Here is a 20,974-nt window from a genome sequence, read left to right as displayed (position 1 = left end):
ATGTGCCGAGTCCCAGGGAATGTATAATCTAGTATGGGTGATATTTTGGTGGATTTCTGTTTTGAATTGTGTATCAGTTCTAGTGATTTTGAGGTTACGAATTGCTGTTTGATTAGTTTTTTCCTGTTCAGAGGTGAACTTAATGTTGGGGTGTATCGAGTTAAAATAACCACAAACGCCACTACATCGTGATCTTCATAACATTGTTAATAGTATATCCCTCTAAATGCGTGTTTTGATTTGCAATAAAATCCTTAATAAGTTCACTCTGTTTCAAAGAATAACTAGAGAGATTTACGTATTTAGTGTCCAATGTCGAATATTGGTGTTAGAGACTGTGTAATAAAGTGTTTTATATCATTAAAGACATCATTTACTGACATTCACAAAAGTGTATTTGATTTGTGACACACGGAGTCCTTAATGGTTAATTAATTTTCAAAGATTGACTAATGACGTGTATGTAGTATTTACTGTTGTACTTAAGTATTAAAACTCGCATTACAACACGTGACTCACATGTTGCGCGCTAGTCGAGCAACCTAACCACTTACAATTGCTACTGTTAAAGAGACTTTATGTACGATTTATTTATTCATACTCTTGAAACGAACACACTAACATTCATTGAGATGTTTGTAACTGTTTGTTACTTGGTGTAAAAAACCGTTTTTAAAGTTATAATTGTTAAAAATTTTGTTTGGTTCTGCGATCATATATTTGTATAATAATAATTAGGCAAAATGCGACATCAAAAATACGTTATAAACGTGTGTAGAAAGAAAATAGAATAAAAAGGTCAGAGAAAAGACGACCACTATATTGCAGATAATTATAAAAACTTTAATTTTGACAAATGTTTCGCCTATGTTATTCATACGGACATAATATTATAACACACTGATGTATTCAGGGGCGTAGCCAGAAATGGCCATTGGGGGGGGTTAGTTTGAGTGCTTGATGCGAGCGCCGCAGGCGCGAAGCCATGCTAGGGGATCCGGAGGCATGCCCCCCGGAAATTTTTAAATAATAACATAAAAGAAAAGCCAGAATTATGCATTCTGAGACCACCTTTTTGGCAAATTTCAGAATGGCACACTGAGGTGTTTGTTTTATTTTTTAATCATAAATAAATATATAGGCCTAGATATATAATATATAACTTAAAGTTATCAGGCCCAGAAAAGTAGGCCTACAGTCCTGTCATCAACATATAAAATATAGAGTCACTCAGAAGAGTGCAAAATATATGTATAGTGTCTATAATCTGTATTCAAATATCATGGATAGTGTATGTTCAGATTCCCTGGATTTCAAGAATTAACTTCACAGATAAACAGTGGGTGGCACCGTGGCAGGCTGGCAGCACCATGGCACTAATCTAGTACCATTGGCGCCATCTATAGTGAATGATTTATTCTGTGTATACATCTTTAACCTTTTCTATACATATTATATATTTGTATGATTTTATGATTAGATTGTTTTAGCAGCATCTATTTGTGTATTTTAAAGTTGAAAGGGTACACAGTTTACTAGCAGTATATAAAACAAATTGTAAGGTTATGTGATACTCTCGAGTAAGGAAGTGTTAAACTAAAAGTAATAATGTCAAGCGTATTGTTTTTATGAATTTTTATTTTTTGAAAATCGAATTAATTACTTGTGTCATCCGTTGTATCTGTTCATTTTTGGATTTCTTTGGTTAATGAATATAGCTTCCATATATTATCTCTTTCAGATCTTTGGTTTACTTTAAGATATAAAATTTAAATGGTTTTGGTTTTCTATGTTTTATAGGCCCGGCATGGCCAAGCGTGTTAAGGCGTGCAACTCGTAATCTGAGGGTCGCGCCAAACATGCTCGCCCTCCTAGCCGTGGGGACGTTATAATGTGACCGTCAATCCCACTATTCGTTGGTAAAAGAGTAGCCCAAGAGTTGGCGGTGGGTGGTGATGACTAGCTGCCTTCCCTCTACTCTTACACTGATAAATTAGGGACGGCTAGCACAGATAGCCCTCGAGTAGCTTTGCGCGAAATTCCAAAACAAACAAACAATCTATGTTTTATATTCCATTTTTATATATTAAGTCTTCTGCTGGGGTAGTTTTGTGTTATTTATATCTTTTATAATGAACGGATGTATTCTGAGATGTTAAAAGGTCTTCCGGTTTCTCCATACATACTGTTAAAACAGACACACATATATTCAGTTTGATGTCTTTAACTACGTTTTATTTGTGACAAAGACACATTTCTACAAAATTATAAATGTTAAAAGTGATATATATATATTCACTCAATAGAACCGGAAGACTAAAACCCACACATCTCTGAATACATCCAGGGGCGTAGCCAAGAAGGGGAGTTAACTCCCCCATGGACCCAAACTTTTTAGACAAGTTCAGTTGCCACCTGTGAAGTTTCATAAAGATCCGTGATTGCATGGCAGATAATTTCATACACAACAAATGGTCAAGTGCAAATTTCTGATTGAACACTCTTTTAATACAGCAAGTTTTGTCAGAACTAGAGAAATATAATCGAATATCTATAAAAGGCTCAAACGCCTGTTTGTTCTTGCCAGGACATCTACAACACAGTTTGGTTCAACTTTAATATCACGGTGAATGTATAATGAGGCCAGGCCATTCAATTGATCTTCAGTGGTGGTATTTCTCAAATACGTTTTGAGTCTTCTGAGAGTTGAAAACGAACGCTCCACTGAGCTCGTTGACACAGGCAGTGTGGCAAATACCTTCAACAGTCTAGAAATGACTGGGAACATTTCTGCATTGCACATTGCTTATGCATCTGTCACATTTTTTGGTCTGTTGTTCGCAAGTGATTTGTACCAAACCCTAAGTTCACATACTGCAGCTAGTGAAGTGCTGTCAATGTCAGCTTTGTATATATTGACCAACTCTAATTTGGTCACATTGTTGTGCTGTAGGTTCTGACTGTTCTGTGGTAGATCCTGATTGTAGTAGACACATGAAGTTTGCAAGGAGAGTTTTGTGACTGGACAGACAGTCACATATTTGTGAAAGAAAGTGATCAATAAATGGTACAAATACAACAATACGAAAGTACTCCTCAGGGCTAGTGGTTTGTGGGTTAGCACGGTACATCTGTCTTTTAGCCTGCCTTGGAATTATGATGTCAGTTTGAAGCCTACTACACAGAATTTGAGCCTCAGAGAAAATGTTATTAAATTCATTCACAGTATTATTTCTAAGTGAACGGATTAAATCTTCCACTATTTCTACGTGATGCATCGCAGCACCTAAATCAACGTTCTGTTGCTGCAGTAAGTTGCACAGAGGTAAACTAAAGGAAAACAATTTAGCAATGGTAAGTAGAGTGATGATGAATTCTGGCTGTGTTATAGAACACAACAATTGATTGGCTTGCGTGGCAGAATCTCTGTCTTGCCAACCTGATATGGTCTCAAAGGCATCTGCAACTGCATGGATTAATTCTAGAAAGACAATGACTGAGTTATGCCTCTCAACCCACCGGGTAGGTCAGAGATCTTTCAAACTTTTTTTCGATTCAGGTGCTTTATTCTCCACCGATAGAGCCAAAACGTGCTTTCGTTTAGGTGTATTGAGAAAGTTTTCAATGCTAGAAATTACTCCCATGCAGTGTCACACAGGAACTTCTTTACAAGCATCAGAAATTGTCAAGTTTAGGGAATGGGCATTGCAGTGTACATCGGGTGCAAGTGGGAATTTATCAGTTAGGTGTTTCTGGACATCATTGAATTTCCCACTCATAGAGGCAGCACCGTCGTACCCTTGTCCTCGCAGGTAAGCCATATCGATGCCATATTTTGTCAGTTGGTTATGATAACATCAGCCAAGTTTCTGCCTGTCACATCATAAACATATAAATTGCAAAATTTCTTCTCTTATCGCAACAGAGTTGTCATTGGCATGCAGATACCTAACACACAGCAAAAACTTTTCAATGCCTGAGATATCTGTTGTTTCTTCAGTTAATATTGAGAAACACTTTGTAGCATTAACCCTGTTGACCAAAGCATCAAGAACATGAGTATTATTGTTTAAAGCATCTTCTGTTTGTCAACATCACAGTACCAATGGCACTATCTATAGTAAATCATTTAATTGTATATTCAAATAAGGTCATTCTATAAATCTGAACTATATTCTGGAAATGAGAAACAGAAGTTAAAAAATACTAACTAATATTCACATTGCTTTACAACCTTCAGGTTCAGTCCTAGTCAAAGTCGAGTTCTTCTTACAAGAAGAATACTTAATATTATGTTCTGTGATAAACAAAGGAGTGTTATACGTATCGTATTTATTTTAATAATTGTATGAATCTATAATACCAAAAGTAGGAATATTTTTAACAGATATTTATTTGTGGTGCTATGCGAGAGATATCCCATAATGTATTTATTGTTTCGGTTACATAGATAGATGCATACAAATATTTGTTTGTTTGTTTTGGAATTTCGCACAAAGCTACTCGAGGGCTATCTGTGCTAGCCGTTCCTAATTTAGCAGTGTAAGACTAGAGGGAAGGCAGCTAGTTATCACCACCCACCGCCAACTCTTGGGCTACTCTTTTACCAACGAAAGGGGATTGACCATCATATTATAACGCCCCCGTGGCTGGGAGGGCGAGCATGTTTGACGCGACTCGGGCGCGAACCCGCGACCCTCAGATTACGAAGCGCACGCCTTAACGCGCTAGGGCAACATACAAATATAAAAGCCGTCTCCTTCATATAATAATAAGATTAGAAAATTTGACTCAATTAATTATTTATACTTAATTTACCCAAAATATATCTTAAACATTATATAATGCTGCAATTGTTAATACATAGCCTATACTATGTTGTTGTATTATTAATTAACTTTTCTTTTAGTTCGTAATTTTAGTAAATTGTTGATAATTATATTTATAACAACTACAGTAATAACTCAATATAATGTTATGGTTTACCCAGTGTTTTCTCATAATAAGTCAAATGTCTACAACACTTTTGTTACTAAGTTTTTTCAGGTATCTTTGTTTATTTATTTGTTTTGGAATTTCACGGTTATCTGCATCAGCCGTTCCTAATTTAGCAGTGTAAGACTAGAGAGAAGGCAGCTAATCATCAATTAAGGGGCATTGATAAGGATTTTCAGTTTGGTTTTTTTAACATTTCAATTAAATGGTCATTTCTGTTAAAATAACAATGGTATTGTCGAATGATATAACATGAATATTTTTATTTAGTTATAGTTCTTTTAAAAGATTTCTTTGGAGCTAAGAGAGTTAGAATGCATCTTAAATTTATAAAAAGTAGAAAAGGCAGAATTTTCTGTAAAGAAAGAACAGGGGTCACACAATTTATTTATTTAGTTTTTACGTTTTTTTGGAAAGCTCCAAATGTTTATTAGTTTTTACTAGTAGATGGCGTTTGGTTTTGTTCATATAATAGGCTATACAGTATTTGGACTTTTTACGTATAAACATATACAAAAGCCGTGAACAAAGAGAAATTCGGATGTCTTTAGTCAGAAGAAATCTTGTGTGTGTGATATGGGTTAAAAACTAATGTGAAACTAAAACATAAATTGCGATTTATAAAATAGTCATTACCAATCACCTATTGCTATGTGCCTTTTATTTAACCTATGACCTTTTAACATACTTGTTTTTTTATCCTTCCACAACTTGTGAACATCTTCCAGGTTTTTAAATGCACACACACATGTCAAATTTTAAACTTTAAATAAAAAATAATTACAACTCTTACAAACAGCTTTACTCAGATATACTTTATAATTTTGTAACATTTACTGAATATAAGTCACAAAGAAATATGAAAGAAATCCAGGATTTCATGTTTATTAACATGTAAACTCGTCAGAGTTTCTACAGTAGACAATTAACATACTGTTTTTCAATTCCTAATCCCAAAGCCTATGGATGTGTTTGTTATAAAATCTTTATTACTTAACAGACTGCACAACCACTAAAGAAGACCGACTTTGAAAGTAACTGTAAACAACATAGGAATGTGATTGGAGAGAAAACATTATGTACTACTTTTTTTATATATATCGTGAACCATGGTGTCTGTGCGTCCGTTCGTTTCTGTCTCCTGTTTATGGTGACCTTTTCTCGCCCTGAGTTTGAAGATCTCCGAACGAAGGCAAAGCTCAACATTTACTATTTATATAACGTTAGAACATATATGAATAATGTTGACGGCAAACAGGATATTCTACACTAACTTGTTAGGAACTAATAACACCATCGTAGAGATTTTAAAATGTGACGTAATGGAATGTTATTGTTGAATGACTCTTAGTAGAACACTTTCTAAACAAGCATGGAACAAGACCATAGAAACTCTAGAGTATCACACAACCCTACAATTTGTTTTTATCACTGCTTGTAAATTGTGTATCCTTTCAACTTTAAATGTTTGTTTCTTAGCAGCATCTATTTATGCAGTTTACTCATAAAACATTTTGAGATTCTTTCTATTTTGATATCTCATATAATACAAATGTGTGTATCTATATATAAAATAACCATAAATTTTCAAGCTATAAACAAAACACATTAACATTTAATAAAATACGCTGCACATATTTTTTAAAAAGGTACCTGGGGTATAAGCTGCAACGTGGAATTATAAATGTATCTTAGGTTTTGGAGATGACTGCGGAATAGGACCCACATTGCGGTGGAAATGCACCATCTATCAGTCTTAGCCTCCAATTCGCTAGTCTTACATAATAAAATTAGAAATTAGGAGAGCGAGATGTGGGTGCTCAAGCTCACAACGTGCCACATCTATATCACCCTTCACTGTCTGTAGACAGTTGTGGGAAGGTGACTGCTCTCCAAAGTTAAAATAGGAATAAGAAAAAGATAAACATAAAAAGTAAATAAATAAAAAATGAAAATAAGGTACTACCATTTGGAGGTAAAATTTACCTCTTGAAGTTAGCAATTTTGAATTTATTTGCAACCAAAATGAATTGTACAAGGAATCGTAACAAAAAAGAAACGCGGTATGAATTATGAAATAATTTTACACATATACAAAGTGAAAAAATAATGGCCTTTACACAAAGCAAAAAACAAAAAGTAATATATACAAAGCGAAAAACAACAGTATAAATACAAAAAAATTAAATATATACAGGCAAAAATTATTAGATGTCTACAAAACAAAAAAAGTAATTCAAAATATACAAAGCAATTAATTCAAAATATACAAAGCAAACAATTAAAAAACAAAAAAGTAATTCAAAATATACAAAGCAATTAATTCAAAATATACAAAGCAAACAATTAATTCAAAATATACAAAGCAAAAATAATTAACTATATACGAAAAATAAAAATAATTAAAGAAAAGACATATATACATGAAACAAGAGTGGAGATGGGCAGCTCAGAACCCAAGCTCGACCCGAACCTACACCAGTGCACAGAGAGGCAAGGCAAGACGTCCGTCCAGCCGCCACCGATGGAAAAAAGTCCCTGGAACTCAGCTGCCAAAAAATTCCGCATCAAGACGGAGTAACAGCCTATACCTGGCCTTACCCAGTATCTTGAAGTATAACACCAGTGCCTGCATGAAAACTAATTTGTTTCAAACAAGCCAGATGACGTACTTAAATCTCTTAAAGTGTAATGAAAGGAAAAGGCAAGGTGGCTGGGATCGGCACGTGGTACAGAATGGTCTCAGCCGGGAGCTGTGGAACCCGGAAAAGGCGGGCCACCCTTTCCCAGATCTACACCGCTGTCGGACAGAGGACCAACCTGTGCATAACAGACTCCACTTGAGTGTGGCAACGGGACACAACTCAGTTGCACAAGAGTTCCACAGATATGCACCCTCCCTCACCGGAACGATGTTATGCACGACGCGCCAGCTGAAAGCCTGGCGAGAGCTACGAACATGACGCAGCTCAACGCGGCCCCAAATATTGTACCACGGCAGAGCAGGGTGGTGTTGCTCAATCCTATAGGTACATTCAGGGACTAGCAGACGATAGACGGAACGGGAGTCCGTCGGAACGTCGGCTGACACGGCACGACATCGCCATAATGCCGCAGCAGCGTCTATATACTAGGAAGGAGGGTCAAAACACATTGGTGTCTGCAGGCTCCGTAGAACGCCAAAGAGCCTATAACCCATACCAACCAAGAATCTAATGAGGTGGCAACAGGAGTGGCCCTCCAAGGACAGACAGCAAAAGGTGGTAGACAGTAAGAGAGAAACACACTGGTTTCAGACACATGGTATGTCCAGACTTCCTCTGCAAAGCAGCAGTGTCAAAGAAAGCCGAGGTACAGCCTCAGGCTTGTCACCTCAGAGGAAGGCGAAGACATGGCACTCAATAGCCTGTGCAGTGCAGTCATTCATAGGAAGAACAGCTCCAAGGTACCAGATCAAGGGGAGTATCATCCTCCTCACCACCTCCACCCCATCAAACATGTTAGCAGGGCAGTAGTGGTAATCGTGCACTGCCGAACCGACATGCTGCACCACCTCCCCCAGGCAACCTCGGGGCACGCGAGAAAACGAACCCCAAAACAACTGACTAGGGAGGAGGTCCAGTTAAGTCTAAACAGGGAGTCGGCAGACGAAGCCCATTTGCCCAAGCCCGAGACTTGGAATAGTTGAGCTGGGCAGTGCTGGTCTGAGAGTAATGGTGAACTATGGCCAACATCGAACTTAATGATGCTTAGTTCTTTAGGATCAGATTCACATCGTCTGCATGAGAGACATATTTGACGCTCAATATCCCTGGGAACTGAAGGCCACACAACGATACTGAGTGATACAGATAAGAGAGTAGGCACTTGATCACCAATACATAAAGTGAGAGAGACAACGGACAACCCTAATGAACACCCTGTAAGATGGGAAAGGAAGACGTCAGGTATTTGTTAATCAAGAGCCTGCTCGAAGTGGTCGCATACAAGGCTTGCAAGTACTGGACAAAAACAGGAGGAAAATCACACCTCTCCAGAACGAACCACAAAAATTTGCAGTGAACTCGATCAAAAGCTTTGCTCTGATCGAGGGACACAAAACTCGAAGTGATATCCCTGTATGTGATGTAATGGAACAGGTCCCTGAGAAGCACCATATTTTGTTGGATTCTTCTGCCCCACATGCCACACGTCTGAGTGCAGTAAACTAAGAAAGGCATAACTGTACTTAAACGAGCACACAGGGCTTTAGAAATAGTCTTTGTATCCATGTTCAGGAGCGATATGGGATGCCACGAGAAAAGATATTCAGAATGACTGGGATTCTTACAGGTAAGAGTAATGAGTCCATCCAGCATTCCCAATGGCAAAGACCCCGTGGCCAAACAGCTGTCAAAAAGTCTGACAAAATTTGGGTCCGACAACACGCCATACATGGTGGTAGAATTTCACTGGCAGTCCATCCAGCCCAGGACACTTACCGAGTGGCATGGACCGAATGGCCAACCAACATTTACCCAAGCCAATGGGTTTCACCAGCTGTTCGAAAATCGAAGGGTTGAGGTAGGGCAAAAACTGAGTAATGTCGACCCACAGCTACTGGTAAAACCGAATATAGACAGCAGAAATAACCGAGGCACGCGTCTAGAATGTCAGAAAGTCAGATGACAATTGACCATTCTCCAACACCAGACTGGAGATGTGTCTGGTCTTGGCCATCTCCTGTGCCCTGCACAGTGGAAGTCGAGTAACATTTCTGGGATCGAGAGATTCAGACTAGAGATGCTCGCTGCATTGAATAGTTTGGACCCAGCGATTCATCGGCCAGCCACGGAGTAAGATGCCCTGCTTACCTCGTAGGGTCAGGCTGCGGGCTCGCGAATGCCTCAGGCCAGCTTGCCGCAACAAGGAGGCACAGGCTTCCTTGAGACACGCCCACCAGGACCTGGTGACAGACTCGACAGTACAAAGCCCCCGGACAAAGGCAATCAATTTGTCTCCAATCTCATCCTCGGCAACGAGGGAGACGTTGAGCCTCCACACACCAGGGCCCTGAAAAACGCGAACAAAATCCCGGAATGTTGTGAGAAGCGCCTGATGGTTAGACACATAAAACGACACATCCCCAACCCGGTAAACAGCAGCCCCGCTAAGGCTCTACCAAAGGCCAGGTGTTACATAGAAACTATCACGGCGACAAGAAACATCCTGACTGGTCCAAACGGCCACAAAAGCAGACCCATGCAGCACATGCCAGACATAGGTAAATTCGAAATCTGTCAGCACTGTGTGCAGAGACCACGTACACTGATCACCAGAAAGAGGATCTCAACACCCCGCGCATGTGTCGTGCCAAACAACCAGTTGGCACGGACAGGATAGCGGGAAGAAAACGAAAGGTAGTTCCTCCGAGAGAGAGAATGCGAAGAATTGCTTTGCAATTCCACGCATCCCCTGGATGTTCAAGGTAATGCAAGAGAACTTATCAACCAACTGGAAGGGGATTAATGACGCTGCTGCTTGGACTGCACTGAATGGGGTGGGGGGCGAGTGGCCTCTTGAGGCAACCCAACCCCAATCCCGCTTCGCAGCTGTGGCTGCTGGAATCTGACCACTGCTGCTGCACAACGGGTAAATCCAGACCTAAGTCTATAAGTGTTACGGGGCTGCAGGGCCCTAGCAATCTTTTAAAATGTAAATATCTTTCAATTTTATTTTAAATTTCAAATAGTATAAAATATCACATATTTTGCATGAACCTCTTACACGTTAGTTGTGGATGAAATAAATTTATTCTTCGTAATAACAATTTTATGTTGCTCTTTTTCAGGACATTTTTCAAGTTTCTTCTCTCGTCAAGATGGGCTCTGCTTGTGCCACAATGTATTCGGTCTATGCGAAGCAATTGGAATTGCCTGTAACCCGAACGAGTGGCGCCTCTTCATTGATAGCTCATCCAGAAACCTCAAAGCTGTGCTGCTCCATAACAGCTCATTCGGTGCATCTCAATGAGGAATACAACAGCATCAAGGCCTTTCTAGAAGCCTTGAAGTATGATGAGGATGGCTGGGAAGTTATTTATGGGAGACTTCAAAATAATGACATTCCTGATGGGTCTTCAAGGAGGCTTTACCAAATTTCTCTGTTATCTGTGCCTTTGGGACAGCATGGACACCGCAGTGCACTACAACAGGAAGCACATGGCCACACAACGGACCAAGTTCTCTGTGGGAAGTCACAATGTCAAGTGTGAGCCACTAGTAGATCTCCACAAGGTGTTGTTCCCACCATTGCACATAAAATTTGGTCTTATGAAACAAGTTGTCACAGCTCTTGATAAGGAGTCTGCAGTCTTCAAGTACCTTCGAGACTTCTTCCCTAAGCTGTCTGAGGCAAAGGTCAAAGCTGGTGTCTTCGTTGGACCACAAATAAAGAAGATCCTTGGGTGCACAGAATTCCCCAAGAAGCTCAGTAGGAAGAAAAAAAAAGCTTGGGTCAGCTTTATCGCAGTGGTTCAGGGCTTCTGGGGCAATCACAAGGTCGAAAATTATGTGGAACTGGTTGAGGCTCTGGTGAAGAACTACGGCAAAATAGGCTGCAGGATGTCCCTGAAAGTCCACATCCTTAACGCTCATCTAGATAAATTCATGGAGGACATGGGAGCATACTCACAGGAGCAAGGCGAGCGCTTCCACCAAGATATACTGGACTTTGAACGCCGCTACCAAAGAGCGTATAATGAAAATATGATGGGATACAATATTTGGGGATTGAAAGTGATTTACATTACAGTTGCAAATCTCGAAAAAATACTCACTTCTAAACATTTTTGCATAACTATAGTATAAATACATGTAAATTTTGATTCATATGTTTTTTTATTCAACCCTTATGTAAATGAAAATGTGCAAATATGCCTGTTTTTACAAAGAAACCGGGTTTTTCAGAGACAGCATACAGGCACCAGTTTATTTACATATGGTCATATCAGGACATTAGCAATCGGTGTGTTCGAAGGAAAGCGATGTTAGACGATTAATAGCATAACTACATTGAAGATGAAGAAATACTTTCACATAACAGAAGGGACAGAGATAAAGTTTTCAATATTTTACAGATACAATCTTCAGTATTTAAAGCAAAACAAAAATAATACATAATTTCTAACTAACTAAATAAAATACATTGGGGAAATAACAAATATTTAATCAAAACTAAAATACATAGAAAGTAAACTACCACAATAAAAATGCTGTAACATTTTTAAAATGTGCTATTTTAATGAAGACTACATGATATTTGGTACTTATGAAAGTTGTTTGATGTGGATGGTTTCTTTAAGTACTAATTCCAGATCGGTGTTTTCTTTACAAAGAATATTTATATTTTGTAGTTTGTGTCTTGCTTCTTCATTATGTTGGTGTATAAACGAAAACCATGACTTACTAAACTTTTCTGTGTATTTTCATGAACAATCACAGATTTCATCAGCTCTTACTACTAGATGGCGTATGGATTTGTCAATACAGGAGGCGTTACCGTCTTCATGCGTGAAAATGTGGACAAGTCACGAACAAAGATAAATTCGGATGTCTTTCTTCAGTCAGAAGAAATCCTATCTGTATGATATAGGGTTAAAACTAATCTGGCACTAAAACATAATCCGTGAGATATAAAAAAGCCATTACCTATCACAGTATTGCTCTGATCTTTTTGTTTTTAACCTATTTTTTTAACTTGCCTTTTTTTTATCCTTCCCCGACTTGTGAACACCTTTCATATGTTGAGTGCGTACCCACATATCATATTTTAAACTTTATGTAAAACATAATTCTAAATGTACGCGAACATGTTTACTCAGAAATACTTTAGACTTTATAATTTTGTAACATTATTAAGTGTATGTCACAAATAAGAATGAAAACCAGTCAGACTTTCATGTTTGTTTACATGTAAATTCTGACGAGTTTCTCCAGTAGACAATCTACCAATTGATTTTTAATTCCTAATCCCAAATCCTATGATTGTATTTGTTAACTAATTATCATTTCTTCACATATTAATTACTCATGTCTCGTTTTTCGTACAAATTCCTTAGTAGTTTACTGACTAGAACCTTTTTATCTTACCCTTTAATGGTATTGCAGAATTTGATCTGAACAACGACAACGACTTGTGAGTAACTTTCAGATGTCGAGTGCACATTTTATATTAAATTTTAAACTTTAAGTAAGAAATAATTCTAAGTGTGTACGAACAGATCTACTCAGAAATACTTTGTAATTTATAATTTCGTGACATTCATTCAGTGTTAAGTCACAAAGGAAAATGAAATCCAATTCAGATTGGACAAAGAACCTTATCTACTACTTGTTTCATATATACTGTGAACCGTGGTGCCTGTCCATCCGTTCATCTGTTTCCTGTTTATGATGGTCATTTCTCGTGTTGAGTGTGAAAAGCTACTGATGAAGGCAAAGTATAATGAACAATTAATTTTATATTTAAGGACATTAAGGTCATTTGTTAAAACACAACATAGGAAAAGATAGAGAACATTAAAACGGAATGTTTGAAAAAGTATGTTTGGGATTCTAGCTGAGATATTTCACCAACCTTACGTTCCAGTTGCATAGAGATAAGTTGAATACATTTAATCCTATCGTTTGGTTACCATCATATAACACGTACCGTGTTTTTTATCTTTTAATATCATTTAGTTCTCAGGTGGTACAGCACTTATTCTACAGAGTTAGAACATTAAAATCAGGGTTTAAATTATTCTCACTGAACATGACAGATAGCCCGATATGGCTTTATTACAAAAATAACTCACACGTTATTTAGTTTTATTTGATGTTATGCTAACAAAAATGTTTATTTTTAGAAAAAATATTTATTAACATTTTAATTCAGATATTTTGTACTTTATATAAAGTTATTATTCATGATTTTATTTAAAGATATTACGTACATTATTATTGTTATGTTAAATGCTGAATTTTATTTACATAATTATATTTATAGTTTTGATTTACAGAATTCTACCAAATATACTTCAACATAATTTGAGAAAATTTTAAAATTTACTGACTAAAGTGTCGATGGTTTGTTTGTGTTGAATTTCGCAGAAAGCTACTCGAGGGCTATCTGTGCTAGCCGTCCCTCATTTAGCAGTGTAAGACTAGAGGGAAGGCAGCTAGTCATCACTACCCACCGCTAACTCTTGGGCTACTCTTTCACCAACGAATAGTGGGATTAACCGTAACATTATAACACCCCACGGCTGAAAGGGCGAGCATGTTTGGTGTGATTGGGATTTGAACCCATAACTCTTAGATTACGAGTCGAACGCCTTAACCCACGTAGCCATGCTGGGCCAGCGTTAATGAAAACTATAACAAGAGACGAAGGGGAAAATGGATTTCTGTTCGTCTGCCAATTTAATTGTGGATGAATTCAGAATATTGGAAATGTTTGTCTATCTGACACAAACTTTATTTTGGAAAGACAATGTAATAAGATTCCCAAATTTTTTTGTTAGACACCGTTTTGAAAAAAAAAACAAACTATACACACATGGAAAGTTATACCAGATTATTGTACATACTTTAAAATATCTGGTTTCATACTATTTTGATAGAATGTCTTTCTGTTCTCACATAAGAGCTATTCTTGTTCATATGCGAAAATATTTTTGTTCGCACTGGCCTTGAAACTCTCACCTACCCCACCTTTCAACTTGGTTCAGCTGCCTTGTAACATATAAATAAACAAGCACAAAACTCCATTAAAACACCCCCGCTAGTACAGCGGTAAGTCTACGGATTTACAACGCTAAAATCAGGGGTTCGATTCCCCTCGGTGGGCTCAGCAGATAGCCCGTTGTGGCTTTGCTAAATGAAAAACACACAATCACCATTAAAACGTGTTCTATTGTCAAAACTGACAGCTGGCTTCCTATTTGAAATAGAACACAGTCTTCAAAGTTGACAGAAAAAAAGCACCAGAACTAGGAAGTGTGAGGACAGTAAAATACCTATTGGAAATATATTTTCAGTGTAAGAAAATATTAACTTTGATACCATATCTTACTAAAACTCACATAATAGCAAGAATCTCATTGAGAACCTCACATTGACGAACCTAGACGAGCACACCTCGGAAAGTGTCCAAAGAATGTTGTTGGAGTGTGACTTCTCTTGTTGGAGGAACACACTAGTGAGAAAACGCACAAACCAGGTACACTCTTCTCTAATATTGAAAGTAAGGGTCACTAAGTTGGGTTTTAAATTACATTCTTAACTGTAGATATGCTAACTGGTCTACCTTGTTTCCCATGTTAGGGGGGAGAAGAATCTTAGCCAACACAATACACATACATTAGTCCACCTTCTTTCCCATGATAAAGAGGGGAGAATCCCAGCCAACACAACATCTCTAAATTTGTCCATCTTCGTTTTCGTGATGGGAGGGGAACATCTTCGCCAACACAATACATCTAAACGGGTTCACATTTTTCCCCAAGACAGGGTGGGGAGCATTCTGGCTAACAAGATACATCTATGCTGGTCCACCTTCTTTTCCATGATAGGGTTGGGAGGTTAAAACCCCTGTCATACCATCTACAGGTTGATCCTTTGAAGATCTGGTATGGAAAGGAGTTTTTTTTCGACTAATATATTCATTGGTTGGTATGGCTCCTTCTGAAATAAGACAAACCTTTTCACACAGATAATCTCTTTTCCCTGTTCGTTTGCCTTAGAGAATTGCTCGTTAGGCAACTGCCATCTTACCTCACGAGATTCCTTATAAAGCAGCAAAAGCCTTCCACCAGTTGGAGTAGACATCACCTTCCCGTTTTCCATCTATAGTTTTTCACTTATGAAACTTAATTCCTCTCCACCTTATTACATCAGAAAGATGTGTTTTAGAAATTTACTAGTTTTAAATGAGATATTTTCTCCGTTTTCCGACTTGTGATGCATTTCTTGTTATTTTCCTTCATCCTAAACTTTGCCTACTACTAATTTTTTCTAGAATAACTACATTCCCAGGAACATATATCTAGTCTTCGTTTCTTTACTTATTTTTTTTATTATGACTTATAGTTATACTTACTTGCATTATTTGGATTTACATCTTTGGAGTTTTTTTTTCATGTTTGGAAAGCTGACCCATTGAGTTCAGTTTACTGCCCACCACCCAGTTATCTTACCTTTTCTTGATCCTTCTTTGTATTCCTCCTTACATTTTATCTCTTCATCTCGTGTGAGAAGTACGTCATAGAGATGCTGATTCCTTCTGGAATAATTCTTGTTCCCTCCTATTTTCTACTGTTATTTGTTCTATATATTCTGTAATCTCTCTACTCATTTAGCTAATTTGCAATTAGGACTTTTTGTTTCGTTTTTGGAATGTTTTGCTTCGCACCGTTTCGCATGTGCAATAACATTTTGAGAATATTTTAGGTGCTGTTGAATCAAGGGAAGAAGCGATATGTAACCAATTTTCTCTTACCACACTCGACTCTCAGCTTTCTCAAACCCACCATTCCTCCATCGTGCTTGGCTCGGTTTTCAATACTTCTTGTGTAGCTTTGCGTGAAATTTAAAAAAAATAAACAACAAACAAACACATCCTAATTGTAAAGTTCTTATCATCCCAGTTTTTGTCAGATGTCTGTTTTGTCACTTCCTTTTGTGAACACCCCAAGGAATCACACCCTGTGAATATGTGTTTCTCGTAATTTTTACTCCTCTGGTCCCACATGTCAAGGAAAGGATGGGTTACAATCGTCCTTACACATGAGCTATCACTTCAATTCTATTCTTTCTTACTATTAGTTCTCAACCTATTCAGTTTCATCCTCTTTAGAATCTATCTTCTTTACCTGTGAAGAGGATTACAAACCATTTTACAGGGTTTCACTTGTGGTCCCTGAAAAGACCAGGATGAGGTTTTAGTTATTAATCTGTCCAACGTTTTTGTTTGGAAAACTTCTATTCTCTTCATTCAACCATTACTCCTGATTCATTACTCCATAATAAGATCTATATCTCAAATGCCGTTGTTCATATTCCCATTCCAGAGTTCTCTAGATGGTTCCTTTACTTCATCCACTGGTGCTATCTTTTATTGTTTCAAACACTGCAGTGTCTCCAATGATTTCAGTAATATGGTCAGAGCCTATGATTAAATAAAAATGTGCGTATAATGTTTTCCACGGTTTGTGGAGGAAACTTGTTGATGCTGATAAAATACTATTTTATTTTGTGTAATTCGTCGTTAATTTTATCTGGTGAGCATAGTTTTATGACTGTGTTTTATTTGGTTTCTTAGTATGTTGAGTTTTTGTTTTGTTTCATGTGCTGAGTCCCAAGGAATGTATAGTCCAGTATGGGTCGATTTTTTGGTGTATTCTTATTTTAAATTGTGTATCAGCCCTTGTAATTTTGAGGTTAAGAAATGATATTTGATTTCTTTCTTCCTGTTCACATGTGAAGGTAATGTTGGGATATATAGAGTTAATGTGATTGAAAAAATTAAGTATGTGTTCTGTAGATTTGAATCCCGCAATCGTGTCGTCTACATATTTGTACCAGAATTGTGGTGGATGTAATGCTGTGTTAATTGCTTGTGTTTCAACTTGTGTCATAAAAATATTGGCTAGAACTGGTGATACTGGGTTGCCCATGCTTAGGCCATTTGTTTGTATATGGTTGTGGTTGTTGAACATGAAGTTTGTTTTAATCGTGATGAATTCTGTGTGGGTTGCTAATTGGTTGCTGGGAATGTCTATTGATAGGTTAGGATCAAGGATATAGAGTTCTAAGGCTATCTTGCAGGCTTCAATGGTTGAGACTTCTGTAAAGAGGGATATGATATCGAAACTGGCAATTAAGGCTTTATGATTAAGTTGATTAAGGTTAGATTTGTTGGATTTGTGTGTATTGGTTTAAATTTGTTTGTGTCTGATAGAATGTCTTTCATTTTTGGGATGTATTCATTCGTGTTCATTATGACTATAGCGTTTCCTCCATCTGCTTTTAGAATTTTAATGTTTCGTCTTGTTTTGGGTTTTTAATGGAATTAAAGAGCAGATAAAGGAAACGCTATAGTCATAATGAACACGAATGAATACATCCAAAATATGAAAAACATTCTATCAGACACAAACAAGTTTAAACAAATACACACAAATCCAACAAAGACACACGAAACGCAACTAAATAAAATACTAGTAAAAATGAAAAAAGTCAACACAATTTCAAAAACACTTTATTCCTACCTACGCAAGACCGACTCACGCATACCACAGAATATACGGCATCCCCAAACCTCATAAACCAGATTGTCCATTTGGACTAATAATGTCCAAACACGCCTAAGAGGTATTATGTGACTAGAATTTCTATTTATTTTGTTTATTAATTATAATAGTTAATTACACGCGATGTAAGAACGTGCCAGTAATGTAATGAACGTGCCACATACTTTAAGAACTACTTGCGTGAATATGTCAGAATAATTAATAATTCTGGTAGGTTTCTTAATCTCTTGTGTAGATTAAATTTGGTGAAATGGGTCCAGTAATCATAGTTTTTTAAAATATTGAGGCACAGGAAATGAGTTCCTTCTCCCAAAGTTCTACTTCACTTGGGTATGTAATACCTTAACAAAGTAAAAACTATATCAAGATGTTTTTGTTTGTTTTTTGTCCTTAATACTAATGTGACAGTTTTTCATTTACAAGTTATACGTTACTTTTTATCGTTTCCTGGTCAATAATCATGGCTCGGTTCCTGAATACGCCATGTTGGAAACGGTTCAGGAAAACACGTTACATATGTATCATTACAGGACCCATGATTACAGCTCTCATAGTAGGTAGTTTAGGTTTATTTTTTTATGTGCTATTATACTTATGTTTCTTTTATAAAATCTTCGCAAGTCAGGTAGGTATTAGCCACCGTTTTAATTCACAAGCTCAGCGTTGGTTAAAAACTCTTTTGAAATTTGAAGAAATAAAAACGTGTGAGTGACGACTATATAAATCTAGAAAACTACGGGAAAATAGAAAAATGTTTGCATATTCCGTGAAATGTTTGCTTTTTTTCATTTTATAGCAATTATATTTTTTTAAAGAGTAGCATCACAGAAATTCAAAAATGTTCTGGTGTTTGTTCTGTTTGGAATTGTTTAGATTTTTGTTGACAGCTTCAATGACCACTCGTCAACATATGTTATACCTGAAATATATTCGAACATTGATGATAAAACTGTGAACAGTTTCAGGTTTGTTTGCTCCTCTTGTAACCAATAACTTAACCTTTGAATGTACTACCATATATATATATCAGTATCCACAGATGTTGAGAGATTTATAGAATTGTGAATTCTTAAAAAAAACACATTAATTCTGTACTATAACATTTATATCAGGCTGTGACTGTTATATAAGATTAAATATTAAAATAAATAGATAGACCTTTCAGGATTTACGGGACTTTTCAAAATATCTAAAATAAAAATCAGTCGTAGCCTCAGAATCACTTGAAATAAAACGACAATGGACGAAACATACTAGGGATTTTGTTCAAATGAAATATAAAGATAAGATTTTGTATGAACACGAGTATAAGAAGGAGTTCTCTTGTTATATACTAACTACTCATTCTAATAAGCAAGTAAATAAGATACTGTACAAATGTAGGTAGAAGAAAAAGTCCATTTGTAATATACTAACTAATCATTCTAAAAAGGATGTACACAAGATATTGTACAAATACAGTTAGAAGAAAGTATCCTATTGTAATATACCTACCACTGATTCTAATAAACGAGTAAATAAGATACTGTACAAATACGAGTAGAAGAAGAAGTCCTATTGTAATATACTAATTATAATAAACGAGTAAATAAGATACTGTACAAATACGAGTAGAAAAAGTCCTATTGTAATATACTAAACTACTAATTCTAGTAAACGAGTAAATAAGATACTGTACAAATACGAGTAGAAGAAGGTGTTATATTGTAATATACTAAACTACTAATTCTAGTAAACGAGTAAATAAGATACTGTAAAATACGAGTAGAAAAAGTCCGATTGTAATATACTAAACTACTAATTCTAGTAAACGAGTAAATAAGATACTGTACAAATACGAGTAGAAAAAGTCCGATTGTAATATACTAAACTACTAATTCTAGTAAACGAGTAAATAAGATACTGTACAAATACGAGTAGAAGAAGGTGTTCTATTGTAATATACTAAACTACTAATTCTAGTAAACGAGTAAATAATATACTGTACAAATACGAGTAGAAGAAGGTGTTCTATTGTAATATACTAAACTACTAATTCTAGTAAACGAGTAAATAAGATACTGTACAAATACGAGTAGAAGAAGGTGTTCTATTGTAATATACTAAACTACTAATTCTAGTAAACGAGTAAATAAGATACTGTACAAATACGAGTAGAAGAAGGTGTTCTATTGTAATATACTAAACTACTAATTCTAGTAAACGAGTAAATAAGATACTGTACAAATACGAGTAGAAGAAGGTGTTCTATTGTAATATACTAAACTACTAATTCTAGTAAACGAGTAAATAAGATACTGTACAAATACGAGTAGAAGAAGGTGTTCTATTGTAATATACTAAACTACTAATTCTAGTAAACGAGTAAATAAGATACTGTACAAATACGAGTAGAAGAAGGTGTTCTATTGTAATATACTAAACTACTAATTCTAGTAAACGAGTAAATAAGATACTGTACAAATACGAGTAGAAGAAGGTGTTCTATTGTAATATACTAAACTACTAATTCTAGTAAACGAGTAAATAAGATACTGTACAAATACGAGTAGAAGAAGGTGTTCTATTGTAATATACTAAACTACTAATTCTAGTAAACGAGTAAATAAGATACTGTACAAATACGAGTAGAGTAAATAAGATAGT

The sequence above is a fragment of the Tachypleus tridentatus genome, chromosome 6, assembly GCF_004210375.1.
Source record: "Tachypleus tridentatus isolate NWPU-2018 chromosome 6, ASM421037v1, whole genome shotgun sequence".
In the NCBI taxonomy this organism is placed as follows: Eukaryota; Metazoa; Arthropoda; class Merostomata; order Xiphosura; family Limulidae; genus Tachypleus; species Tachypleus tridentatus.
The sequence above is the reverse complement of the archived record's forward strand: the minus strand, read 5'-3'. Positions refer to the sequence as shown.